Source organism: Saccopteryx bilineata, chromosome 5 (assembly GCF_036850765.1).
Source record: "Saccopteryx bilineata isolate mSacBil1 chromosome 5, mSacBil1_pri_phased_curated, whole genome shotgun sequence".
Taxonomy (NCBI): domain Eukaryota; kingdom Metazoa; phylum Chordata; class Mammalia; order Chiroptera; family Emballonuridae; genus Saccopteryx; species Saccopteryx bilineata.
In genome coordinates, this window is record NC_089494.1 from 59,020,075 (window position 1) to 59,042,488 (window position 22,414).

The 22,414-nt window shown below is 37.0% G+C and overlaps 1 pseudogene; it reads left to right on the forward strand.

Moving 5' to 3' along the window:
* Positions 1-22,414, forward strand: part of LOC136306479 (NADH dehydrogenase [ubiquinone] 1 beta subcomplex subunit 1 pseudogene) — a 40,226-nt pseudogene that overhangs the window by 528 nt on the left and 17,284 nt on the right.

Consider the following 22,414-nt stretch of genomic DNA (forward strand, 5'->3'; position numbering starts at 1 on the left):
TATAACAAAGATATTTACAATCTATGTACATTTATAACATAGTTAGAATACAGATAATCACCATGTGCTAGACTATCACAGTTTTAAGTCAAACAGGGTCAATTTTTATTCTTCAATTGTATGAAATTATTAGTATACCTCTAAGAGTAATTAATAGGCAAGAAATTGGCCATAAGAGTTTTCTTCTCTGTCTTTAAATGGAAAACCTGTTCTGAATTTTGTTATTTTGTAAAATATGAAATCAGCTAAAAATCTGTATGTAATCTCTGTGGCTGTTCTCTGGCACAATTTTTTATCCTGAAATAAAGTGTAGAAATTAAAATATACCATCTGACATATGTTTGAGGTTGTGATAGTGAGAGGAGCTTCCACCACAATCACTTGGTGTTCTAATATGACCTATACTTAATTTTCAATTTTGAAGTTAATAAAATGCAAAAGTCCAGTGGCCTTTCATATTGTTTTCTTATGCTTGACGAGTTCCTTGGGTCGGTAGGTTTTTACTCCCATAAAATAATTTGGAATATCTGAATGACTTTTTGCTCTCTGAATAAGCCATTGTAATGTCTCTGGGTTTACATTTTATATTTTGTAGCCCATCCAAATTATTCTGCTCTATTGGAGGGGAAGGAATTCTAGAGTGATATTTATATACTTGCATTGATGATTTTGCCCATAATATCAGAAAAGTCACTTCCCAATGTGAGGCTTCATAGTTATGTCAAAAAAGGTTTTGTAAATGTAAATAATCTCTATTGAGTAATTTTTTAATTTAAAAAGAAATAGTTTAAAGCTAAATATTAATTTTACAGTGCAAAAACATTGCACAACACACACATATATATACTTTTTTAAAAATTAAGAAAGAATTTAGTTTATTTCTGCCAAAACAGCATAAGACTTAAAATTCAATGATAGATCAACAAATCTGTGGATCTATAGTTAATAACGCCCCACTCCATGTTGAAATAAAAAAAATGCAATCGGTGATCAGAAAACTTTCAGGAGGAGTAGCTTTTGAGCAGAGCCTTGTAGGTTGGAAAGAGCTTTATGGGGATGGGGGTGGGGCTAGAGCATGTAGTTGTTTTGAGAGGCAAAGATTCTTCAGCAGAAAGGCCATAAAGGAGTGGGGTTAGAGAGGGGCCCCATTAGACCAGGACATAAGTACTTTGGGTACCTATCTGGGTATGAGAGGGTATGAAGGTTTGATGTGGAGCTGAGCAGTTGGGACTTTATTCTTGGAGCAGAGGGAGCTAGGAAGGGTTTTAGAAGGAGATGTAATAGGAATTATATTCCACAGAGATTGACTTGGTGACAGGGAACAGGATTCTTGAAGATTTAATCAAATTGGTTTAGCATCAACATTAAGAAAGCAAAATAAGGAAGTTTTAACTTAAAGTCACTGTTCACATAATTTTAGAATATGATTTAAAATGTTTTTATATCATCTTCCTTGATTAATACAGTTAATGCTAACATCCAGGAGGAAAGTTCTAGTATAGCTGTGTGTGGATATTTTCTTTCTGTGAATATTAATAGTATCTTGCACTCAGTAAGCATATTTTATTATTCCAAGTACTAACATATTATTTTGCTTTGTTTTTCCATCAACCTGGCGAGGTTAACAGATGTTTACAAAAATAACAGGTGTTATGCCTGACTGGTGGTGGTGCTGTGGATAGAGCATTGACCTGGGATGCTGAAGTCCCAGGTTCGAAACTCCAAGGTTACTGGCTTGAGCAAGGGGTCACTGGGTTTGCTTGAGCCCTTGTCCCCATCAAGGCATTTTGAGAAGCAATCAATGAATAACTAAAGTGATGCAACTACCAGTTGATGCTTCTCACCTCTCTCCCTTCCTCTCTCTCTCCCTCTCACTAAAAAATAATTTAAAAATAAAATAAAAAGACATTACATGTATCTCCTTCTGTCTCCATGATCTCTTTTGATTTTGGATGTAAATGTCGATTGATAGATTAAACTGAAGTTATGGTTGTTTCAGTTTTTCTGTGAGGAGTTGAGAATATCATTCTATAGCTATTTGTTTTAAATAAGCTTTGATTTTCACTTTGTAGGGGTCTTACACTGAGGTTTCATAGTTGATTCAATTATATAGATATAGGCAACACTTTTTGGAGGGAAATAAAGTATCCTTCAATTATATGTAAATGTTCAGCAATATCTTTTTCTAAAATAATTATGATTTATAAACATACTCTATTAATAGTGATATTAATATTGCATTGTACATGATCCAGAAAGAAAGAGAAAATGTATAATCATGTGAAAAAATTAGAGAAAAGATTTTAAAAATTTTTAATAAAATACAATATTTAAAATTTTTTTTGAAGAAAATACAGTGTATATCAATAAATTTAAAAGCCATATACGACCTGTGGTGGCGCAGTGGATAAAGCGTCGACCTGGAAATGCTGAGGTCGCCAGTTTGAAACCCTGGGCTTGCCTGGTCAAGGCACATATGGGAGTTGATGCTTCCAGCTCCTCTTCCCTTCTCTCTCTCTCCTCTCTAAAAATGAATAAAAAAAAAAAAAAAAAAAAAGAAATAAAAGCCATATACAGTGCTTTTTTATTTTTTGTATTTTTCCGAAGTGAGAAGCTGGGGTAGGGGGGCAGGGGTGGGGAGACAGACAGACAGACTCCCGCATGTGCCCAACCGGGATCCACCGGGCATGTCCACCAGGGGATGATGCTCTGCCCATCTGGAGCGCTGCTCTGCTGTAATCGGAGCCATTCTAGCACCTGATGCTGAGGCAATGGAGCCATCCTCAGCGCCTGGGCCAACTTTGCTTCAATGGAGCCTTGGCTGCAGGAGGGGAAAAGAGAGACAGAGAAAAAGGAGAGGGGGAAGGGTGGAGAAGCAGATGGGTGCATCTCCTGTATGCCCTGGCCAGAACTGAACCCAGGACTTGCACACACCGAGCCAACACTCTACCACTGAGCCAACTGGCCAGGGCCCATATACTGTATTTTTGAAAATACCAGAATATATTGGGATTGGAGGAAAGACCAATAAGACAATCATTTTCTTCTAAACCACTTGACAAAAAGTGGGAACTTAGACTAGTTAGCTGCTCAGTGCTCAAAATTTTCTAAAGCAATACATGTGTTTATCTCTTGAACTGAGAGGACTGCCATTCAAGCATCATTTCTGGCTTATGTGGACATAATTGTCACCTGTGACTTCCATGTCAATGCTGACTTCCATCTACCTTCATATAAACATATAAGGCTCTTTAGAACCTGTGTTTGGCATTATCACAATTTTTGCTTGGCTCAGACAGGGCAGGTTGATTATCATTAAAGTGTTATTTATTTCTATTTTATTAAGCCTCTTTTACGTTTATGTTACAGGTTAATTTATACTTTTATTTCATGCACTACTTGGCTTTACTGATTAATATGCCCCATGGCATTCAATAAAGTCAGGCAGTGGAGGAAATAAGAGTGGTATTAATTTCTAACATTGCTATAAATTTGCCTTAATAAAACTAGCTCAATTACATTACAGAAGTAATACAATGGATGCTTCCAAATTGTTAACAAAGATGCAACTTAAACAATTTTCCTTCCTGAATTTAACATGACCCTACTGTCTTTTCCTTCAAATGTTGAACTGAAACCTGCCATATATTTTCTCCCTCTTTAAAAGGTAATCTAATAGTTGGCATAGTACTGCAGTACACAGCTCTCCATTTGACTTATTCCAATGTCTTATTCAAACATTAGGTTACAAACTGTTCAACTTAACATAGGATCACAGGCCTCTGGGGGAAAACATTTATGTAAGATTTTACATAAAGATTAAAAAGTCTCCAGCATCAGTTATTGTCCTTCTTTTGTGTATTAATGCCCTATTCCAATAATAATTATTACTGTGGATTCTGATCATAGGGATGGGCTGGTGAAATCTACATGCTAAAATGTTTTTTTTTTTTTTTTTTTCTTTAACAGGGGCAGAGATAGACAGGGACAGACAGACAGGAACGGAGAGAGATGAGAAGCATCAATCATCAGTTTCTCGTTGCGCGTTGCAATTTCTTAGTTGTTCATTGACTGCTTTCTCACATGTGCCTTGACCGCGGGCCTTCAGCAGACCGAGTAACCCCCTGCTGGAGCCAGGGGCCTTGGGTCCAAGCTGGTGAGCTCTTTGTTCAAGCCAGATGAGCCTGCGCTCAAGCTGGCGACCTCGGGGTCTCGAACCTGGGTCCTTCTGCATCCCAGTCCGACGCTCTATCCACTGCGCCACCACCTAGTCAGGCGGAATGTTTTTTTTTTTTTTTTATCAGTCAGACCACTACTCCCATCCCAACTGCTCAATTAAGTAAGGTTCGAATTAGGATTTATAGGAATTTATAAAGACAAGGACACATTACCACCCACTGATTTTTGGATCACAAATTCTTGATAATAAAGGATGTACTCCAGTGAAGGTGCTAAGAAGTACAGATAGGTAGTTACAAAACAGTCACAGTACAGGGAACAGTCAATAACATAGTAATACCTAAGTATGGTGCCAGGTGGGTACTGGAAATATCAGGGGGAATACTGAATATAGGGTTGTCTAACCACTGTGTAGTACTCCTGAAACCAAAGTAAAATAATATGGAAAGTAAACTTTCAATATTTTATTGAAAAATAAAAAGAAAAATGATGTACTGTACTTCATTATTAAGTAAGCATTTATGTACTAGAAGAAAACACTTATTCTCTCCTCTTCGTTTATTACATTGTAGCCCTGCTGGCCAAAAAATTGTTACAAGTTAGAAATTTGCTCTCACCTCCATTATTCTGAATTAATAAATATGCTTTATTTACCCCGAAGTTCCCCCTTCCTTAGCTTTTCTTTTTTTTTTTAAGAGAGAGGGAGAGAGAGAGAGAGAGAGAGAGAGAGAGAGAGAGAGAAGGACAGACAGGAAGGGAGAGAAATGAGAAGCATCAACTCATAGTGTTGCACCTTAGTTGTTCATTGATTGCTTTCTCATATGAGCCTTGACTGGGGGGCTCCAGCTGAGCCAGTGACCCCTTGCTCAAGCCAGTGACCTCGGAGTCATGTCTATGATCCCACACTCAAGCCAGTGACCCCACACTCAAGCTGGTGACCTCCAGATTTTGAAGCCGGGTCCTCAGTGTCCCAGGCTGACGCTCTATCCACTGCGCCACTGCCTGGTCAGGCATAGCTTTCCAATACTTTAAGTTCTAGCATTTATGGATTGAAAAGAGATTTGATAAGGGGAAAAAAAGCAACAAACAGAATTTTAAAATCCACCTTTGCATAAAAATGTCAGTTAGTGTGTTCATTCAACACATTTATTGCTTAGCCTCTGTGCCAGGCGCTGATCATGTCTTCAGGATAGAACTGTAAAACCATTATGACCTCTGTCCCCTGGGAATATATAGACTTGCTCTTTTACTTTAATAGGATGGTAAAATTTCATGCATTAGTAAGGATGATATTTTGGGACAGAAAAAATTATTTTTTGTTTGTTTTTTTAATAGATGAGGAGCTTCTTTCTTTCTTTCTTTCTTTCTTTCTTTCTTTCTATTTTCTACAGAAATAGAGAGTGAGTCAGAAAGAGAGGTAGACAGGGACAGACAGACAGGAATGGAGAGAGATGAGAAGCATCAATCATCAGTTTTTTGTTGCAACACCTTAGTTGTTCATTGATTGTTTTCTCATATGTGCCTTGACCGTGGCCTTCAGCAGACCGAGTAACCCCTTGCTCGAGCCAGTGACCTTGGGTTCAAGCTGGTGGGCTTTTGCGCAAACCAGATGAGCCTGCGCTCAAGCTGGCGACCTCAGGGTCTTGAACCTGGGTCCTCTGCATCCCAGTCCGATGCTCTATCCACTGCGCCACTGCCTGGTCAGGCTGGATTTCTTAAATCCCTCTCAAATCACACTCGACAAAGTAATAGGCATCTTTGCCCACAACACAGTTCAAGAAACAGTGGAAGAGTGAGCCATCCTTATCCTCACGCTGCACTCAGGAGTGTATTTCTCAGTTTTTACTAAATCAGCTTAATAGAGTGATCCTCCTCTCTCCCCATTCAACTCAAATGAATCCAAGTCTGTTAGAAAGGTAGATTTGATTTCACCGTGTTTTCTCTCGCTTGTCTTTTGGTAAAATATTTTGAAGTAATTGATATAAAAAAAAAGATGTGCCTTTTCTTGTTGATATACTTATGCAACCTCTAACTTTATGGAAAACTAAAATGTCATCTTTCCTGTTTCTGTTACTAAGCCAGAACTGATCTTCTTTGCTCCTAAAACTGAGTAAAGAATAAGCGTTTTTAAATCACTCTGCAAAAACAGTTTTCAGTAAACATTATTTTCAAGGGAGGAATCTACACCTTGGATCCTAAGAATGCTGTTTCAAAAGGAAAGCAACAGTGTTGGAGACTAGGCAGTGACTCTTAGAAAATTAGTTTTAGCAATTAAAGAAGCATTTGTTTCCAAAGATCAGCTTATATCCTGAGTCTGGAAAATAATAAGGTAACCAATCATTCTCCGTTAAGGAGGACAGTCCTTTTGTAAGTTCCGTCCTCCCTTGAAAAGTGTTTTCCTACATGTCCTCCTTTTTGTTATTGGAAAACTAATCTGTAGATGTCCGTATTCGATCTATGCAGAGTCGATCCATTGGGTGTGATGTGACATATTTGTATCTAAATGAGTACTTTTTTTCTTACAATATTATTAAAAATTAATAGGCATGTAAGCATAATTGCAATATAAAATATTACAAATATTTTTTTAACATTTTATTTTGTTTTTATTTTATTTATTCATTTTAGAGAGGAGAGAAAGAGAGGAGAGAGAGATAGGGGGGAGGAGCTGGAGGCATCAACTCCCATATGTGCCTTGACCAGGCAAGCCCAGGGTTTTGAACCGGTGACCTCAGCATTTCCAGGTCGATGCTTTATCCACTGTGCCACCATAGGTCAGGCTAAAATATTACAAATATTTTATTATGCATTTATCATATTATAGTGTATTATTGTTGCAACGAATAAAATGTTTCTTTTATTTATGAAATCGTTTTCAATTTATTTCTGTCCTCTTTTTCACTGTAAAAAATATCGGTCATCTTAAAAATAAGGGGTTTCCATTGGGTTCACAGTCTTCATATAACCATTTCCTCAAAAATATGCTGACTTGATGAACTGACTCAACCGCCCAGAGAGAGTCTATATTAGCATCCATTGGCTCCAGGAAAGCTGTTTGTCTACTTCTTTGGGAAAGGGGTTTGGAATGTTTTACCCATACTCATTAATTCTGATGTGTTTTGATGGATTTTATGAAGTAGACAGACACAATGTAGTTTATTGTATTTAAGGATAGATTTGACAGTGCCTTTGATTGACCAGTAACTGGTCAATATACGAAAGAACTTAAAACATACACACACACACCCCCCCCCCCCCCACACCTCAGCCTTTAGATTAAACCAAAACTAAAGTTTTGCATTATAATCAGATGAGGAGATTTTATTTAGGTAAGAATGAGAAAATCAGAACTGTTGGTGAAATGAGTTAGGCAGTGAATTGAAACAGAATATAAGGTTATATATTTTTAGCTTGTAGGAAATTAAAATATACTGTTTGTAACACCTTAAGAATTTGAATCTGTGTACATTTATATTGTTTGGAACCCACCTTCAAACACCATACTATTTAATTCCAAGTAATTGCAAATAAAATATAATTAAACAATGCCAACAATGTTTCCATCTTAAATTCCTGTCCTGTATGTAAATCTAAAAACTTTGCGAATCTGTAAAAATGTATTTTAATGTCATTCTTTGCAGAGCTTTTTGAGGTATGATGCTTAACAGAATAGAAGAATTGCAAAAATATCATAGTTTTGCAAATGTGAGTTGTAAAAATATATGCATACAGAAGAGAGAACTTATTTGATTGGTGAGAAGTAGAAAGTATTGTTGCAACTTTAAATTTCAGATAATTTCAACTTAAATCTTTAGTAAAATCACATGATCATAACAACTAAGGTAAAGAATTACCACTCTTTGAGGATAAGGATATTATTTTCTCTTTGAAGGGAAACATTGTATTCTATAGTATGACTAGTACTGTCTTTTGTGCCATTATTAATACATTTCCTGTTTAAGGAAATGACTTCTTCTTTTTTTTTAACATGATAGTTTAAACTTCACAATAAGTGCTATTGACTTTTAAAATGTCTTATCTTACCAATGTCATTCTGGGCACGAAGAATAAAGTGTGGAAAATGCTTGTCGTAATAACCTTATTATCATGAGATTCTCCTTTTTGAATAAAGTGGCTCAACTTTGGTGTTTCTTTTTCGGGCTTGGGGGCAATTGGGAGAAGGAAAGTAAGCTTTGTAGATAAAACAAACAGATCCTTCACTTGTAGATTTTTTTAAAGATGCAAATAGATAATATACCAATAATATTAATTAAAAATCATCTTCCAACCTGCTTGTCCTCATATTTACAAAGGCCATAAAAGTGTCTTCATATAGTTCTATCTAGTCATTCTGTTTTTTTTCATTTCTATTTTTCTGTTCTTACTGCAGTCTTCAAAATATAATTTTAAGTTTAACATTATTTGAGTTGCAATTTTAAGCACAGAAAATAGAGCAAAAGTTAAGTTTTTTGGCATTAGATTTTCATGTTATATGCTTAAAGCATATTTCATCAATGAAGAACATATATGCTTAATGCATATTTAATAAAATATGTAGATTCAACCATGAAAATGCTAGTATTTACTGAATTAAATCTATAATTTCATTTAATTTTTCTAGTTCATATATTTTCAGTTATATACTAAGCAAGGTAGTTATATAATTAAAAATATATATAATACAAGCATATATTTTAGGGTTTTTTCACTTTGATATATCTATGTATTTCTCTATCTATAAAGCATCTCTCTAGCTACAGAGATACAGAAAGATAGAGTTATTGGTGTCTTAATCTTAAGATCAAGATGACCCTTGGTTTTGAAAAGCACAGAGCACTAAATGAATGCTTACCAAATTAGAGTTTGCAAAATAACTCTCTTAATTGTACATAAATAATAATAGATAATGTTTATTGCATATTTATTTGAGTTAGCCAATGTGCTATGTGCTTAATGTACATTAGTTAGTTCATTAAATCTCACAAGAAAGCCATGGGTTAGGTATTTTACCTTCATCTTACAGGTAAGAAAAATTTGGGGTTGAGTGACTTATTCAAGGTACCATGCTAGTTGGTGATAGAGCTAGGGTTTAAACCCATGGAGAGGCAATTACATACACAGAGTATTGAACAAGATAAAATGGGTTTAATTTTTGATTAAATATTTGTATAATGTGGAAGAATCCTGGCCAGTTGGCTCAGTGGTAGAGCATCAGTCCAGTCTGTGGATGTCCCAGGTTCAATTCCCAGTCAAGGCACACAAGAGAAGTGACCATCTGTTTCTCCACCCCTCTCACTTCTATTTCTTTTTTTTAAATTTTTTAAATTTTTTAATTTATTCATTTTAGAGAGGAGAGAGAGAGAGACAGAGAGAGAGACAGGGGGGAGGAGCTGGAAGCATCAACTCCCATATGTGCCTTGACCAGGCAAGCCCAGGGTTTCGAACTGGTGACCTCAGCATTTCCAGGTTGACACTTTATCCACTGCGCCACCACAGGTCAGGCCCCAACTTCTATTTCTCTGTCTCTCTCTTTCTTCCTCTCTCTTCCCCTCCTGCAGTGATGGCTAGATTGGCTGGAGTGAGTTGGCCTCTGGCATTGAAGATGGCTCCATGGCCTCCACCTCAGGTGCTAAAAAATAGCTCTGGTTGCAATGGAGCAGCAGCCTTACATGGGCAGAGCATCGCCTTCTAGTGAGCTCGCCGGGTGGATCCCAGTCAGGGCACATGCGGGAGTCTGTCTCTGCCTCCCTTCCTCTCACTGAATAATAATAATAAAAAATACATACATACATACATACATATATATGTATATAATGTGGATAAAAATATAATAATTATGACAACACCAATAAATGTTAAAAGACAGGGTTTAAAGGACAAGGATCTGATACATAACTCTTTTTCCCTTTAGAAGAGGTAGTGAGTGAGAGTTACATCAGAAGGGATGGCAATGATAGTCTTGTATAACTGTTGAGTAAGCATCAATTATTTGCCTGATTCATTAGTTTACTTAAATAGGTACTGTACTTGTTGCTCATTGTGTTGGGTAGTGGGATATAAAGGTAAGTAAGAAATAGTTCTTGTCTTTAAGGAGTTTACTATTTTATGAAGACATATAGACCATCACACAAAGAACGCAGTGTTTTAAGAATAATCATGGATTGTATTAATTACAAAGAAGGGTATGTAATCTGGGAAGATTGATAAGTGAGGCAGGCCATATGGTGAAGGGTGGGTGAGAGGGTGGAGTCTTCCAGCAGAGAGAGCAGGTAGTATAAGGGCAAGATGGTCCAAATGAGTTTGGGTAGGTTAGTTTGGCAAGAGATGAGCCTGAAGACAGACAGATCAGTGCCTCCAGGGCTGAGGATCACAGCCATTTATATGAGGGCTCTGGAGAAGAGGCATGATGAAATTTACTTGTTAAGACAAACCCTCTGGCTAAGGTGTGGAGAGGACCAGTTAGGAGCCTATTGAAGAACAGGAAGGACATGACAAGGCCCTAACTATGAGTAGAGGCAGTGGTTTGGCAAGAAAGGAACAGCTCAGAGTATTGAAGGAACCAAGGGAAGAAGAACAGTCAACAGTGTCAAGTGATGTAGAGAAAAGATGTTCCTTGGATGTAGTAACGAAATGTTTCTGGTGGTTTTTGCTAGAGCAGTCTCAAGTGAATGGTTCACAAAGAAGCCAGGAAGGTTGTGACGTAATGGGGTGAGTGGAAAATAAATACACAGTGTAGCCTTTCACCCTTTCCACTACGGCCTGTGGTGATCTCCTCCTCTATTTCCAATCTCGGGGTAAGAACAAAGGATGTTTATTAGGCAATGAATGAAAACCCAGTACATTTTGTAAGTCTCACAATGACCCTATGATGCAAGGCCTACTCTAATTTTTATTTTGTAGGCAGAGAGTGGAGGGTTTGAGAGGTTTATTTGACAGTCCACAGCAGTAGCAGGCCTCTATAGTTCAAATCCAGGTTTTGATTCTAGAGCTTATGATCCAACCGTTACCCTCTTCTGAAATTTAATCTTCATGCATGCTCTCCTTTCCTCTTCTCCCAAGTTGGCTTGCAATCAAGAGCTAATAAATTCATTCTCATCAAAACCTAAGAAAAGGATAAACTTAGTGTATTCTTTTTCCTGATGCATTTTTGAATGACCGTTGGGTGTGCTTATTATACATTGTTATTATAAAATAAACACAGAAAATTGAACACAAGCTGAGCGGACAGTTGGCTGAAGCTTTGCCAAACCTCCAGAAATTGCCTGTGTATCCTCTCCTGTCCTGTTCTCCTCTGAGAGGCAGCCACCAGCCCAACTTTTGTGGCATCATTTCCTTGCATTTCACTGTAGCTTTCCCATCTGAATTACCATCCTTAAACAAGAGAGTTTATTTAGCCTCCGTTGGCATTTTATATAAGTAGAATTATGTGTATTCTGCGTCTTGCTTCTTTTGTCTTGTGTGTGGCATTAGTATCTTCATTTTCAATGCTGCTTAAAATATCATTGTATGAATTTACAATGTTATTTATATACTTTGTTGTTTAGGGATGTATAGGTTCATTCCAGTTTTGAACAATTGGGACCAAAGTTGTCTCTTTTTTGATTCAGTTAAAGGCAAGAAGCTCTAAGAATGCAATTTTTTTTTTTTGTATTTTTCTGAAGCTGGAAACAGGGAGAGACAGTCAGACAGACTCCCGCATGCGCCCGACCGGGATCCACCTAGCACGCCCACCAGGGGCGACGCTCTGCCCACCAGGGGGCGATGCTCTGCCCCTCCGGGGCGTCGCTCTGCCACGACCAGAGCCACTCTAGCGCCTGGGGCAGAGGCCAAGGAGCCATCCCCAGCGCCCGGGCCATCTTTGCTCCAATGGAGCCTTGGCTGAGGGAGGGGAAGAGAGAGACAGAGAGGAAGGAGGGGGTAGGGGTGGAGAAGCAAATGGGCGCTTCTCCTATGTGCCCTGGCCGGGAATCGAACCCGGGTCCCCCGCACGCCAGGCCGACGCTCTACCGCTGAGCCAACCGGCCAGGGCCTAAGAATGCAATTTTAAGCATCTTGAAATATTTTAGGGAGTTGGGAGCCCTTTCTAATTCCCTTGAAATAAACCCCCACAGGTGGTTCCTGTGAGGTTCCTGATTTGCTTAGTCATGAGGCCAACCCTGAGGACTGTGAGGAGCATTTCTAAATTAGAATGTTTGAAGAGATCAGGTGAACTGAAAAAACAAAGAAGCAGTTATTACAGATCTCCCATTTCCCCTGCTCTTCCACTTCATTGTTGCCATCTCAGCCAAGTGCCGTCAACTTGCATATTTTCCTACATCAGTTCTTTGATCAGCAAAGTAATTTCTTTTCCTTCCTCTGTACAAATCTTTTGATTATAGTAAACTCATTCTTTGAAGAACAAACAGGGTAAAAATCTGAATGACTTGAATAATTTTAGCAACTATCTAAAGAACTGATTTTGCATGGGATAAAATGGTAACTATTTAATTTTTGTAAAGTGAATGATTGAAATGTAACACAACCAGTAATAAGATCATAGTGTGTCATATATTTAATAACAACAGAGAGGATAGACACATTGTTGTATAGTGGTTCAGAGGGTAGGTCCAGGAGACAGACTGAGACCAGGTTCCAGCTCTGTCTTTTTTTTTTTTGTATTTTTCTGAAGCTGGAAACAGGGAGAGACAGTCAGACAGACTCCCGCATGTGCCCGACCAGGATCCACCCGGCACGCCCACCAGGGGCGACGCTCTGCCCCTCTGGGGCGTCGCTCTGCGGCGACCAGAGCCACTCTAGCGCCTGGGGCAGAGGCCAAGGAGCCATCCCCAGCGCCCGGGCCATCTTTGCTCCAATGGAGCCTTGGCTGCGGGAGGGGAAGAGAGAGACAGAGAGGAAGGAGGGGGTGGGGGTGGAGAAGCAAATGGGCGCTTCTCCTATGTGCCCTGGCCGGGAATTGAACCCTGGTCCCCCGCATGCCAGGCCAACGCTCTACCGCTAAGCTAACTAGCCAGGGCTGAGCTCTGCCTTTAACCACCTGTGTCAACCGGGTGAATTTCTTAATCTTTCAGATTCAGCTCTTCTGAGCCATAAAATAAAGATAGTAAAAGTATTTATTTCATAGGACTGCTGTGAGTATCCAATAAGAAAATGTATAAGCACTTAACATAGGGCTTGCTTTAGTAAAGCTCAATAAATGTTATTGTTGATATATTTAGCTTGTCAAAAGGGCAGAATAACCAGAGCATTTATTAATAGAGAGACAATCATCTACTTATGTCATTGCTATTTATTCAATATTTAGTAGTCTCCACTGCTGTGGGGGAGGCTTGGACCATATAGAAGTAGTATTTGTGGAGATAGATAAGCAATTAGGAGATCATACACAAGCTGCAACATTTTGGCAAAATAAGCTTTTCATATTTTCCTACTCAAAGTAAATATATAAATAATGAGACACTTGAACATTTCCAATACTTAAAATTCATATTGAAAAACCAGTTGTGAAATTCCTGTAAGAGCCGTTTGAGTAAATATACACATATTCCAGGTTTGTTTTTTTTTTTGTCTTTAAATCAGTCTCCTTCTCCACTGCTTCTATTGTAATTTGAAGAAAATTTTATTTTACAGGTTGGCTTGAGAGATCGTTCCCAGAATCTCCATATAACGCTCAGTCTCTGGCCGACTCTCCCAGATCAGGAGAATCCACTAGATGGCGCCCGGACCTGCTGCTGCTTGTTGCCTCCGCTGGGCGCAGATCTGGGAACAGCTGTTGGTTTTCTAAGAATGGCCGCAGAGATCAATATGGTCCAGGCGAAGCAGCTTCCTTAACGTCTGCTCCGAAATGCTGTTAAGTCTGGTGCTCTTTCACACTGTTACTGTAATGGAATCACCAAATACTGGGCGATATGATGGTGTGATTTTGAGAAAGCCTGCAGTTGTGCTCTATGAGATGTAGCCACAAGCAGGCACACAGGCACGCAGCTGCAGGTCACAGCCGGTTCACCGGCACGCGTGCTAGCGATTTAGAAGCCATTTAGAAGCTACACCGTAATGCCCATGTACTGACACGCTGCTACTCATGGGAAAGGGGAAAAAAAGACAAGAAGCTATCGAGATGGAGAGATTATTTTAATAGTTTTCACGTAGGCAGAAACATCTCTCGTTACTGTCAGACAGTTAAACACGGCTTGATATGCAAAACCGAGAGTATATTCTGATGTAGATTTCAGAGAGTAGGAAGTGAGGTATTTTGTTATTCTTCTGAATAGCACTGGGCCATTTCCTTTATTTTGCATATGAAATACTGAAGTCTTTGTAAAATTATTTTATACTTTGTTAATGTTCTTCTACAAAGGGACAGATCTCTTCTTCTCAAGTCTAAGTAGTGGATAATGACTTTGGCAGCATTTCCCTGCCCTTCTCAAGTTTATGGAAGCCCATTTCTCATCATTAGGCTGAAGATGCAGATGAGAAAGGATGAGCCTTATTCTGGAGCTTGTCACATCAGTGTTGCTTCTTAGGTGATTAAAAAGAAGCAGCTGGATCTTGGAGAAAACGTCTGACAAAAGGTAATGGAAACTCAGTAACGGATGAAAAGCAGTGATAGGTTAGGCATAACCGCTGGACAACCCTCTCTACTAAGTACATTTGTGCATTTCAGCTCAGGAGCAAAAATGAGACTGTTGTTCCGAGGCCCTTACAAAACCTGACCTGTGGTGGCCCCACAAACTAAGGTTTATTTGAGGCTCCCTGGAGGTGTTTTCTGCAGTTTAGTTCAGGAACTCAGAGCCAGCCAAATGCTAAATGCAGCTGTTAGTTGGCAGGTTCAAGGGTATGGAGCTTCTTTAATTAAAAATCAGGCTCATTTCAATTTGGTCAAAATAGATTTACTTAAACTTCTTGTGGAATAAAACAGTATTCCTATTTCCTTTTCTCATCCTTGCACGATACTTTTAGTACCATTCCCATCCTCAGCTATCATAATAACGCAAGGGTTTGATAAGAAATTCTGAAAATCACTCCAGGGTTATAATTTTGGTTCAAGGATATACAGTAGTTTGACATAAACATTGTGAGGAGGAAAACCACAATTTGCGGTGTATGGAAACTGTATAGTATCACAGAGCCATTTCTTAAAAATGTTTTAGTTAATAATTTTGATTAGACAAGTGGGCATGATAGTCAATTCTGGAAAGTATTTTTGCTTGGTGTTCAGCTGGTTTGTTTGCTGTTTTGAAGGAGGAAAATTGATAAGCAATGTAATCCACATGTAAGGTAGTATTTTTTTCTAAAATAAAACATTTATTGTATGCCTTAAAATATGTATTTTATATGCAACTAAGAAAAAAATGATTTCTTATACGTTACTAATAAAAATCCTAGAAGTGACAAAAAGAATGGCCGAAAAACAGATTATGATTAACCATATAAATCTCTAGAAGTAATATACTTTCCACCTCTGGGTGCCACTGTTCAACTGCTTCTTGTTTTTTTACAACTGTTTAAAAGCCTGATGCTTCCTGTAGATGTAGTCTTAAAAGAATCTGTTAAAGAGATATTTCCTCTGTCTGTAGTTATCTGCTAAATAACTTTTTGGCACATGGATGTAAATTCAGTATGGTTGTATTTTCCCATTTTAATTACCAAATGGTGGCCAAATAACAGTGAAGATTGTTTATATGGGCGGTTGGCCAGGTTAAAAGCTTGATTTCACCTCCTGTGGAAATGAATTCTTGTACTTACCTTTTTTGGCGGGCATTTAACCAGAAAAAGCCATTAAACACAGGGGAGTTTTAGTTTAAGTTTGTTGTCATTTGTAGACATGATTTTAATTCTGCAAAAACTTCAATAGAAATAAATTTTATAAAAGAAAAATAATGGATAAACATTGGGAAAATTAATTAAAATAGAATTTAAGACTAACTTTGAGATATTTTTCCACTTATTTTCAAAGCTTAACTACTTCTGTATTTCCATTAAAAAACCCTACAGAAATCTTTCTATATATTTTCAGCATTTTTAAATTCTCAGATGTGATTATTTTAATAACAAAGAATAATAACCATATTTGTCATTTTATAAAATATATGAGTAATCTTTTCTTTTTACTAACTAGGAAGGGAGTTGATATTCTGTACCATAAAACAAATGCACGTTTGCTTGGGTTTTATATCTTCAATTATTTATCTTAAACTTGGGGTTCATCTGAAATGCCAGAAGAAGGGGTTATAATGCCAAAGTTAATTTTGTTTTGTCATATACAAAGTAGTTAATCTAAAAATTATTGATTGATATTCTCCCTCTTTTAACTCTTTTAGGACTCAATATTTAAAGCAAAACTAATTTATCTAGGTGTCCTACAGCACAAAATTAATTCTAGTGGGACTGGTCCAGGCCAAGCCTCATTATAAAACAGTTCCTCTGGCTGAACTAGCTTAAGCCTGATTCTTTCTGGGAGACTTTTTCAAAATTACTCACAACACAGAACTTAACCCTTGAGATGCTATAGGATTGACTTTCAATATTACAGTTAATTAGGCCATTTGGTGGTATCAGGGATACATTACAATGAAAATATATCTTACCTATGACGGTGCTGCCTGGAACTTTTAAATGAAGCAATTGTAAGTGTGTATATTGGAAGGATTTTAGTTTTGTGATTTATATACCAGAGTTGAGGTGTGCATTTAAAAAACCTTTCCCTTGCTCCAATCTGTGTCATCATAAGCATGTTGCGGATCCTGCCTTTGTTTTTATTTATATATAAGTGCTAATGAATTTACCTCTTTGCCTGGGTGGCCATATAGTTGTTTAGGTCACCCGCACTGGTGACTGACATTCTTTGCTCATTGGTGACTAAATTAATTTTTATTTTGATGTTTTTGTAAAGAGAGCCCAAGAATGTTATTGTTAAACATTTATTTGTTGAAGATTCAAAAGTAGTTTAACATCATTTACACTTTCCTTTGTGAATGTATATGTGTGTGTGGTATTCTCCTATTCTCCTCCACCCCCCCCCCCCCGCAAATAATCACAGTTTTATTCTACTATGTGGCTTTCTCATAATTCTTATAATATCTACGCACAATATTATTGGAGAATGGATTTTTAAAATGTCAATTTTTATGTTAGCTTTGTGCCTGTTGTGTAGCTGTGTGTAAGGATTTTCCACCGGAGGATCTCCTGCATTTTAAGGTTCTTTGCTCATGGTGGGCATCTCATCAAATTTTTTCATTAAAGTTGTTTTTTCCGAAGTGCCTCATTTTCTGTTAGAATGTTACTAAATTTGCACTAGATAAATGTGTATTTCTGTGGCTGGTGGAAATATTTATTTGGTGGTAGTGGGAAGGCATCATACCTAATCTACCAGTGAGGTCTTCCACATAGAATCATATAGTGGTAAATTTGAGTGCAGTTAGGTGTCTATGATGGAAAATCAATAGTTTAGTCTTTACTTGATCGCTTGATCTACATGCTAATAAACCAAAGCCTTTCTTCCCGTCACATCAAGACCTGACAGATTTTCATTAAATTAGTAAGTTGACTTGTTTCCTCATTCTCAGGTAGATGTACCAACAGAAAGTGTTGCAATTATGTTGTGAAACCTAATTCATCGATTTAAACTCATCTTATCTGAAATGCAATAACAATTGTTAAGTTTTCCTAATCTAAAAATAACCCAAATCAATTTTTCTGGGCTTTCATTAAACCACATTAATTAACAGGATTAATAAATAAGCACTTAGATTTCAGTGATGCTTGATAAGGTCATCCTATTGGTTTATGTAAAACTAGATTGTAAAAATTACCCAATTAGGTCCTATTGTTTAAAATAAAGGAGGTTTTTAAAAAAGCTTTGTAAAAGCATAGATTAGCTAGTGAATTTAATTTCTCCATGAAATAATAGTTTTAATTGCAACTGTTGCCTTGTGAAACTGGATTCTCAATCTATAAGGTGCTTCTCTTATCCGTTATAAAAGATATTTAAACAACATAGCGCTTCCTTCACTCCATATTCTTGTTAGCTTAGATGTACTTAGAAAGAATATGCTCTACACTTTGTGGACAGTTCATAAACATTAATTTTATTAACAGGTTAATTATAATCTCCAAATAGATAAAAGATTTCTTTTCGTTTGAATCCTTTCACAATAAATAACAGGGTCCAGGAAACTCTGGAAAGGTTCATGGTTTTCCACAAGAAAGTGTGCTTAGAGCTTAGAAGGGAACATTTTACAATTTTTTTCCTGCATCTCTGCATCTTCCTTCTTTAGATATCAGTACTACCAATCAAAAGTGGAGGAAAAACCCTGAAAAAAGAATGCCCCCTCCCCAGTTTTTAATTTATTTTTTAGTTTCAGTTGGAAAATCCCCACTGAATGAGTTACTTTGTAAAAAAAAAAAAATTAAATGTATCCTGGGAACATGTCATCCAGGATTCTGGAATGAGAACTTCAAACGAAGTTGGTAAGGGAGTCAAATGCGTAAGTGGAAACTTTGAGGAAACTGGCAATGAGAGACTGGAAACTGGGCAGTCATTTACGTTTTACTCCACCCCCCTCAGCATGTGCAGTACAAAGCCAGGAGCTGGCAGGGCTGTGAGTCAGAATCCTCCTCTCAGGAACTGAGCGCAGAGAGATTCCCAGCATCTGTTTCCTCAACTATCACCCAGAGGATATCGGTGGTAAATCACAGGGAATAAAAATAGCCTTAGAAGTCTAGTTCCAAACAAATGAGACACGGTGGATATTTGGCAGAGTGTGGAGTCTCTTCTCTCCAAATTCTTCACTAGCTAATTAATAACTGTATTATTATTTTTACATTAATTCGTTAACATTGCTTAAAATGTTGAGCAAAATCTTAATACCTTTATTGGTCTGAATTGAACTGTTACCTAACTTATACGGTGCTAGATATTAAAATTTGAACCATGTAGTTTAGTCTGTAATCAATCATCGCAAATATTAAATCTTTGCTTCAGAAATGAAAACAAAAACCACATGTATTTCTGAAATAAAAAAAACAACGCTGCCAGTTTTTTAGCATTATGTCCATTGCCAGTAGACTGCTAAGATCTCTCCACATTTTGGCTGCAGGAAATTTTATGGCTAAAAATCTTATAGTTTAAGACAATTTAAGATCCTTTAAGGTTATATTTCACATATAAGAAAGTATTTCTTAGGTCTGGCTAGAATTGTTGTAATTTGATATTAAGTTATAGTTTCAGATTTTTTACAAAAACAGCTGATTTAATAAATAAGATTAGCAAGTGGTGAAAAGTTCAAAGCATTTAATGGAATTGATCTACTAAATCAGTATTGACAATTTTTAGTGGCTATCTTAAATATACATTATTATCATAAAAGAATTTGTCCAATTAAGCCTTCCCTTTTGGAAAATGCCCACTCTGACCTTGTTCTACTCAGCGTAAAAGGTGACAAGGTCTCTGGTCTTATTTAAATTTGTTGCTAAATCAGTAAGTTTGGGGGACCCTTTTATTGCTCTTTGGAAAAGAAACAAACCTAAAACCCAAAAGTTTTTTATGGTGAGAAATGGGTTATTAGAATGGTTATGTATTCAAATAAAAATCAATGACCAAAGAATAGAACAATAAATATTCAATAACTAGATCAGAAGAATCAACCAAGAGTTGGGGTGTATTCTTACTCTTTCTTACTACAACCATATATTACTGTGTAGACTGAACATTAAATACAAAGCTCATGCATTTCAAACTGACATAATTATGTTGTATTTAATATCACATTTTATTTAGAACATTCTTAATGAATAAACAAGCAGCTAATTTTAAAAATCTATGCAAATGAAGAAATGAGTAAAGGATTTTTCAGAAATCTACATCCTATATATTCACAGTATATTTTTTGTTCTGGTGATATAGATCTTGATGATGCCTTGAACATAAATACCATAAAAATAAAATTGAGTTTTGCATTTTTACCTTAATTATGCTATGCTTCTGATGATGGCTGATTACTCATATTTATCATGAGATTGTGTGGAGTCCTGGCTTGGAAGGGGCTCCTTGAGAGCCAGCTCCTTCATTCACTGGGACTCATGTAACCTTTGTCACTGGAGCTGAGTAGCTAGCTCTTTTGTGAAAGCATTCAGTGGAATGTATTTTAGTTTTGTTGATGCTATTATCCATTACAATATTTAATGGTCTATTTCCCTAATCTAGGCTGCAGTCTCAGCCATTTTGGGACATTTTTAGTAGAAAAAGACACATACTTTGTATAAGATAACTTCAGAAGTTGAGTATTGCTGCTAATACATCCCCAGGTTTCTTTTCCATAAACTGAATAATCTAGTTCTATAAACTGAATAATCCAATTCTCGTTTATTAACCCTCCAGCTCTTCTAAGTTCTCCTCTGAATGGTCAATAAAATATTCATATCCATCTTTAAATACAAAGCACTCAAGGGGGGGAGTTGAACGCTTTCATGGAGTATCCTGAGGAAGATGAGAGGATGATCTCATTGATTCTTAAGGATTTATTGAAAGCCCCTCTTGCCTGACTGCAAGGTGCTGGGAATACAGCAAGGGGAAAAAAACAAAACAAGACAAGAAAACCTGGATGGAGAGAAAGACTTGCCAACAAACAATGACAATACAATGTGATAGTGCTGCGTAGTATGGCTGTGTATGATGTCCATTTGTATATCATAGTCCTAATTCTGGTTCTTTTGTCAGAACCGTATTTTAAACTGCTAATGTAATTGCCCATTGGAAGTCAAATTTTATCCAAATAATTTCCAATACTTTGTCTCTCACAATCCAAGTATACTTGGAGCATAATTTTTTATGCTGTTTAATACTGAATTTTGTTTCTGTTTATTTATACAATTTCATCTTAAATTGTTATTTTACTTTCTGAATACCCATTTTCTTTTTTGGCATCTCTGTCTGTTGTTTAGTGTGATGTTGCAATCCCCATTTCTGACCTCCTAAATTTGAATGTTTTCGTTACTGCTCCTCAGCCAGGCTGTAGTTAGCTAATGAACAGTTGTCTGCTCCTGGTCATATTTTACCAACATGTCTTATAGGACAGGATCAAAAGGCTTCCTAAAGTCAAGCTAGGTTTCATCAATTTATTTTCTGTGACCTACCAGTCCTGCCACTTTGCTTTGTAAAAAGATGACTGTATATTACCAAGACAGGAAAATTCTTTGTGAAGTCACCTTGGTTATTCATGGTTGTATAATTGCAAACACCCTCAAGAGTTTTGGTTATTTTGGTCCCTTTTTAAGTCTTTAAGGATCTACTCAGTTCTCTGAATGTTATACTAAAGCAGAGATAATAATTTTGTACTCTCGTTCAGTGTTGTCAGATGGGAAAAATCAGAGCCAGCTCTAGGGGAAAGGGGGCAGGTTCTTGCATCCTGGTCACTGTCTGTCCCATGGCAGCATTAGTGTTTCCACAGTCCAGCACTGATCATGGCACAGTGCAAGCTTTTATTTGGTTACCATAGCGAGTTTTCCGCACTTACTGATTTGTAATACACCATTCAGGTTCACTGTAGTAAAACATGACCAGATAGATAACAAAATGATGAGAAACACAAAAACCCCCAAACCACTTGTAATTCCCCTATTTAGAGATTAGTGTTGTTAACATTTAAGTATACAGATTTCTGAAGTGTATGCCTGTGTATGGAAAGCATGTACATTAAATACATTTTATTTTGCAACTTTTTTTGTTCATGTAGTATTATATCGAGTTCATTTTTCAAAGGTAATGCACATCATCTAACCACATAAATTCAACTTTTCAATATCAGGTCTCAGCTGTGTCCTTTTTATTGATTCACAACATTTCCTGAGTAAAAAGAGACCTCCCTTTCACACACATGAGTCTTATCTCTTTTAACTTTAAGTAGATGCCTTTTTATTTTAGTAACTAAGGTCTCTGAGAGTATGATCTATTTGTGATTTATTCTTATGTCCCTTACATTTTAGCTGCATAACAAATACTTATTGAATAAATGAATAAGTGAACTTTAGCAATGGAAATAAAAATGCTGAACCTTTTTGTTTTGGTCTTAGTTCTGCCTCTGATTTTAGTTGGTAACTCAGTTTACCCAGGGACTTAAGAAAAATATAATTTCTTACTTATCTGGTATGAAGTATGCCGCAGAAGGCAATGTATCACAAAATCGAAAACAATCTCTTAATATTAACTTTTTTGGATAAAGTTCTTTTTGATGAACTACAA